The following is a 7214-nucleotide window of genomic DNA, read 5'->3' on the forward strand; positions in this document are numbered from 1 at the left end:
ATCCATTGTCTTTTATGATATTTATTATTTTTTTCTCTAATTCTCCTTGTATCATGCATGGATGCTTTAATGCAGAGGATACAGTGCTCCGGAATACCTACGTGAAGGCAGAATTTCAGCCAAGTCCGACATTTATAGTCTTGGTCTCATAATCATGAAGCTAGTGACAGGAAATACGGAGAGGCCCAATATTGACGGTGTAAGTGATTTGTCTTACTACCAGTTAACACTGCATAGAAAATATCCCTTTTTTATAATTACAGGAGAAAAAATCCATCCTGAGTCATGAGTTACCTTGCTTTTCAATTGTGGCCGCCATCAAGTTCTTAGTGGACCTTGGTTCTCTGTGCTTGTGACAATAAAAAAGTAAAATAGGGAATTGAACAAGGTAATTTTCCATTGGCAGCTTTATCAGCTGGTTCAGGAGCTGCATGCTGAACTTGGAATGCTACTCTTCATGATAAGAGGAATAGTACTGACTGAAAACCAATAAATAAGGATGACATGGTCACCAAGTTCAGGTTTCAAGTTCGGTTTCGGTTTTCACTAGTGCGGGATCTGAAAACAGAACCCTTGCTACTTGTTTTCCAGAACTGTATCTTAGATTGAACCTGTGAGCAGTTCATTTCAGCATTTGCACATTTCAAAAATGTGACTAACCTAGGAAGAACTAGGTGATTTTTCATTAAGAAGAAAGTAAGCATCTAAATTCGAGTTGGAGATGACTCAAACCTATGTGGTTGTTGGGTGTATGACCACAACTCCCAACGAAACAATTAAGCTAGGCTCACTTCCTGGCATTTGCACATTGTATCTATCGAGACAATATTTGGGCATCATTCTATTTCACCTTTATGAAATGACAGGTGCTTAGAAGATGGAGGCGGCGGTGGAATAAATCGGCGAAGTATACACCACTTTGGCACCAACAAGTCACTAAATGCCTCGAGTTGGCATTAAGGTGCACGGACAATGATCCGACACAAAGACCACATATATGGGATATAATCCATGAGCTGAACGAATCTGATACTTGTGCAAGAAACGAATCCGCTGAGCATCTGGTAAGCTAGCTTGTATCCTCCTATTTAGAAATTTAGGCAATTTCAAGTGTGATCTAAATGACATGGACATGTAGATGATACTAATAATCATGATTTTAATCACTGAAGATAGAGCATGAATTAGAACATACCCAGCGGCACCAGAGCCGGTTGCGGTAGTCGACATAGCGCATGTTGGTGTAGTCGTCCCGCTCGATGTAGCGCAGAGAGGTTGCAGTGCCGAACTCCCGCCGCCGTCACGAACGCCGGGAAGAAGATGAAGTCGTAGATCGTGGATCGATCGAGCAGTTGCGTGATCGCTTCCCAAAAACCTGATGGCCGCCCTCCACCCGAGCAGATGAACTCGTAGACGACTCGGTTTCAGAGGCCTGCTCTCCCTATTCCTGTGCTCGTAGGAACCGGGACAGTGAAGCCTTGATGCAGCAAAAGCAGTGGATGTGTTTGTACGTTGGATCGAGAGCGGCGAATGTTGAAACGAGCCTTTCTATTTATCTCGCAGCCAGGCAAACCAAAGGGCACATGAGCCAGCCTCAGAAGGGAAGGAGACACCATGGGAGGGGAGGAGAGGAGACCGACGCCAAAGGAGGAGAGGAGACGTGAATGAGAATATAATTGGTGGAGATTGTGTTATATTGCATTGGGCCTCATGGGCTGATTATATAGAGTACATATGACTAACACCTCACGTGGTTAGACAATGTGGTACTATTCCTAGTTACTCTAACATCCCCCGCAGTCACAGCGGGAGCGCCGCAGACGGTGAGACTGGAGAAGAAGCTGAAGCTAACATCCCCTGCAGTCATAACAGTCGATGCGGCGCATATGATGTGGCTGGAGAAGAAGCCAATGAGTCCTCATGTAAGGCGGTAGCCCTTTGTGCCGATGTCGAGGTAGCCGAGCGTGAGGGCGCAATAGCCGTGGTCGAAGAAGCCGTGCTGAAGATGGCCGAGGTCGACGTAGTTGTGGTCGGATTGCCATGTCGATGGAGCTGCAGGCGCGCGAGGGGCGCCATGATGATGACGGAGACGCGTCGAGGCAGTCGTCGTGGAAGGGGGCGATGCTGAAGTCAACGTAGTCAAGGCCGTCGTAGACGTAGAAGAAAGGCGACGACGCAGTCGAGGCAGACAGGGTAGGAACGGGAGGGTCGATGCCGAAGTCGATGCAGTCAAGCCACCTGTGCGCCGAGGCGTGGGCTGGGTTTGCCAGTCCCAGCAACGCATCGGGGACGAAAGCACACGTCGGTGTTGCCAATACCGGGTGTACAAGGTAGAGGGCCCAAACCACGGTGATGCTGTCGACGTGGTTGTGCTGGACGAAGAAGAAGTAGTGCGAGAGTGCGAGAGCAGACGCATCGGCGAGCAGGGCTCAGCGACGATGCGAGGGGTGCGACCGGCGAGCATGGCTCAGCGACGGCGTGGGTAGCGGCAGCTCGATGACGAAGACCCAATCAGCAGGACGAAGACCTTGTGTAGACGGATGGCGCAGCAAAGAGTGTGCAGTACAGTCGTTGATGCACAGGGGATGGTGATGTAGATGCAACGGCGAAGCGGACACACGGGCGGCGGTGCTGCAGCCCGACGAGGCGACACGGCAGCAAACCAGCGGCCCTGTTGCTCGGAGAAGATGCGCATAGTACTCGGTGATGGACGTCACGGGAGCCAGGTGGATCGCGCATAATCGGTTGTACGGACCGAGTACGCGCGAGGTGGAGCGACGATGGAAGAAGCCGGCGGAGGTGTCCTGATCTGTGGTGGTGATGACGAACCAACGATGTAGACATGCGGACGGAATGACCGAGAAGCGACGCGGGAAGGCGTCCCCTCAGCATCGCCTGCCCCGGCCAGGCCGCACAGTAGAAGATGTAGATGTCATTGTAGTCGATGCCAATGCCGGAGTAGGTATGTGCGAGGTCGACTGGCGATGGGCGACTCAATCCCGATTAGTGATCGGACAAACCAAAAAGATACAGCAGCAACGGATCAGGTGTACACCGGCAACAGTGCACCTCAGCGCGGCTCGTCCCGGCTCGCGGTACGAGCTGCTGGAGTCGGACGGGGTGGGGCGCACGGTGGGGCGCGGTCACGCGAGGTCACACGAGGATGACGCAGATTGGCCGGCCGCCACCACGGCGGCGTGGTGTTGGGGTCGATCTGCCCGGGCCACCACCACGGCGGCGCGTGTAACAACCCAAAAATCCACACACACCAAAAATCACAACTACAAAATTTTTATTAAAAACCCTCATGTGATGATGAGTGACATTGTAGGAGCCAACCCTAAGTGTTGCATTAGAAGTAACCCAACTAGACAATTTCATGAGCATGGCATGCCATTTGTTATCATGATTATTTAAATACTGACTAATGAAACCTAGCATACATTGTCAACTTAAATAGAGATTTGGATTTTCATTTGTTTTATGTAATGTCTAACAGCACCTTTAAAGAAATAAACCTTAAAGTAATTATTAGTCAAGACCAAGAATAATTGTATACAAAATAGTAAATAAAGTTCCTAATATATATAAATAAAAGTGTTGTGGACCACACATCTAATAATCCAAAGGATGTGGTACACCAGCCTTGAACTCAAAAAATTCCAAAAACCAAATTTGAATTCAAATGAATAAGAAGGAAAATAAAAAGAAAACATAAAAAGAAAAGGGAGAAGAAGGCCTCGCAGGCTGGCTCAGGCCTGCTCGGCCCAGCTTGCGCGCGCGGCAGCCGCCCAGCTCGGCCCAGCTCACGCGACCAGCCCAGCAAACCGGCCCAGGATGCCGCTCACGCCCGCGCGCCCGTCAGCCCCGCCAGCTGCCGCTGCCACTTGGCCCCGCACGTCAGCCGCGCGCTGCTCGCCCGCGCGCCCCTTTTCTCTTCGCCCACAGTCACTGCCAACAGACCCCACCCGTCAGCCTTCCCTGTTCATCTTCTCCACGCCATGCTCAACCGCCAGCCGACCGAAGGCCGACAGCGATGGCAGAGCGAGCCAGGGGGTCACGCCCAGGCCATGGCCTTGCCCCCCCTTGGCGCCGCGCCCACGCAAACTCCGCGCCAACCACCCACGCCTCGCGATGCCGCTCAATGCGCTCGACGCAATCCCCAGCCGTCCGCCTTTGGAGCTCGGAGCTCCGGCTATAAAGCCACGGCCTCGGTTGCCCTAGCGTACGTCCCATCGCCCGCCGCCACTTGGTGGCCATCCACTGCGCACCCGAACCAAGAGAGGAGGGAGAAAGGGGAAGGAGAGGGGGAAGCGCCGAAGCCACTGCTGGGGAGGAGGTCGTCGGAGCCGAGGGCGACGCCATCGTCGTCATCACGGTCGCGGGACGGCACTGCACGGCACTGCTTCCGGAGCTACACGACCACAACTCATCACTGCACCGCCATCCTTTCCTCCATAGCACCCACGGTGAGCCCCGATTTTTCCCTTGCTCGCCGCCGGACCTTGCTACTCCAGCCATGGCGCTCCATACTGTGAGCGCGTAGGCCAAGGCCGTCCCCGGCCTCTAGGCACACCAGCATAGCACACTCATGTTGATCGTGACCATCCCCGAGCCCTTGGACGCTGTAGACCTCTCCAAGTTCCCCGGACGCCGTAGCCAAGCACGCATGCTACGCTCACGACGCCGCCGCCATGACGCAGCCACCACCGGAGCACCAGACCACCGTGCCGAGCACCCGACCACCGGTCCGAGCACCCAACCACCGGTCCGAGCACTAGACCACCGTGCCGAGCACCAGACCACCGGTCCGAGCACCCGACCACCGGTCAGAGCATCGACCACCGTGGCCAGTACCGATCGGAGCGCCTGGCGCCTCCTTGACTCGGCCGTCCCATTCGCTAAAGCCACGGGTAACTCACGCGCACGCCGTGACCACCCCGCTGGAACCCCGTAGTGACCCGCGCGCCTCGCCATCATCACCATGTCGCCGTGGCCACCGAGAAGACCCCTAACGGCCACCTTGAAGCCGAAGCCTCGCCTTGAGCCCTGGACACCTTCGCCGTGCACCCACGAATCCGCTGAAGCCCCTGTCTGCCCAGTCGAGCCACCGGAGAGCCTACAAATGCGACCTCGCCACCGGCGAGCACTGCCGAGCCGCCGTTGGTGAGCCCCGGCCGCCACCTAGACCCCACCATCGCAGTCACCGTAGCCTGGGGTAGCCTTTCCCCTCCCCAATTGGGCACCAGCACCGCCACGAACGCTCACAGCCAGCTCGCCGCCGGCAGGAGCACCACCGCGGAAGAAAAACAGGGGAACACCCCCTCGCCGGCCACCTGCGCATGCACCCGGAGTACATGGACCACGCCTGGGAGACGAAGGGTGGACTCGGTCCACCGTAGACTAGTCTGCGGTCCATGGACCAGCATCTCTTGGTCCACCGTAGACCGCAAGCCGTAGACCACAGCCCAATAAGAGCCCATAGACGTGACGTGGCCGCGTCACAGCAAGCCACATGTTCGGCCCGGCCCGGCCCAGACCGGCCCAACCCGAAACCCGTTTGAGACCCGGCCATATTGACCGTTGACTGGTCAACGTTGACCGTTGACCTGGCCCCACTTGTCAGTAACACGAACACTCTGGACCCACACGACAGGTGCTGATGTCATGCTGACATCACATGGGACCCACATGTCAGAAGCCCACACAGCCAGGGTGACGTCATGCTGACGTCACGATGACATCATCTGATGACGTCAGCGGCCCAGGCCCCACATGTCAGTGACCCCGACTGTTGACCGTTGACCATTGACTCGCCGTTGATCGACGTTGACTTTGACCGGACCCACCTGTCAGTACCAGAACCGTGACGAAGACGTGACGTCAGCATGCCACGTGGACCAGCCACAGCGTGACACGTGTCAGCCCAGGATTAATTCAGTCTTTTTCTATTTTCAGAAATGATTTAAACTTCAGAAATTCATAACTAATTCATATGACCTCAGAAAAATACGAAACCAGGACCAAAATTCATCTAAAATCAAGCTCTATGCAATGAACCCATGTTTGAGTGCATTTGGCTCTTTTGAATTTTCATTGCTTCTTTGTGCTATTCTATAGACATCGTTAACGTGACTATAACATGATCGTTTGCAGACTCGGAGGAGAACCGGACGGACGAGGATCGTGAGTACCGTGAGGAGTACGGAGACGACTACACTGAAGGTGCCACATCCCACCCAATCTCGTAGCACCTATTACGCATGGCTAAAATAGAAATGATAGTGCTTTACTTTAGTGTCGTGATCACACTATGGTAGGACTTGCATGATAGTATGTTTTCTTGATGGCCTTTACCTTGACGCAACCTTATCCTTGCTCACCCTGCTGTTAGGCTAGTCACACGCTTGCTATTATATTTTATTGCTTCTACTACGCTTGCACTACATTGATGCGTGGTGGAAACTGGTGATATTTGGACCATGGGGAGAGTGCCGCGTGTGTGATTTGGGTGCGTGGGGGGTGAGGGTTGTGTCGACCAAGTTGGAGTATACGACGAGCCTGGGGCAAGTCTTGCCGTGGGATGCTACCTGAGCACCCCTGGAATGGATACCTGTGGTGGGTAAATGGTATATGAGGTGGTCTTGGGTGTGAACCTGTGATGGGAGGAGCCCGGGATGGAGGTGTTGTGGTGGCACGGTAAATGGAAACCCTGATGAAGACATTCTGGCTTGGTCAATCCTAAGGACTTACTAGTACTCAGATTCACCGGGAAGCCTTACGTACCACTCGCCCTATATGGTGCGGGACGGCTGGACTACTTGGTAGGATATTGCCACTACTGCTAGGTTGATAGTGGACAGTGCGAGGGAGGTACGGGGTGCAGAGGATTCCCCCCCCACACCCTTCTAAGACTTCATGGAGACCTTGTGGACCCGGCTCATGACTCACAGTTTCAGCCACCCAGACTAGACTTGGGGTGTACCAGGGCTGAATGATAGAGTGGCATTATCCTAGGCTAGCAAGCGGCCGGAATCAGCCCAGTTGACGACGGTCAGCGAGGAAGACGGATCTTGTGGTTATGTAAAACCTCTGCAGAGTGTATGGTTGATCGATCGATACATGTGCTGATTTGTCGGCAATGGACCTTTCCTGGGTTTCGCTTAAACTAGATAGTGAGATGAGTCCTTCTCTTCTTCCCCTGGAAGTGAGTG

This window comes from Miscanthus floridulus, chromosome 15 (assembly GCF_019320115.1).
Source record: "Miscanthus floridulus cultivar M001 chromosome 15, ASM1932011v1, whole genome shotgun sequence".
Taxonomy (NCBI): Eukaryota; Viridiplantae; Streptophyta; class Magnoliopsida; order Poales; family Poaceae; genus Miscanthus; species Miscanthus floridulus.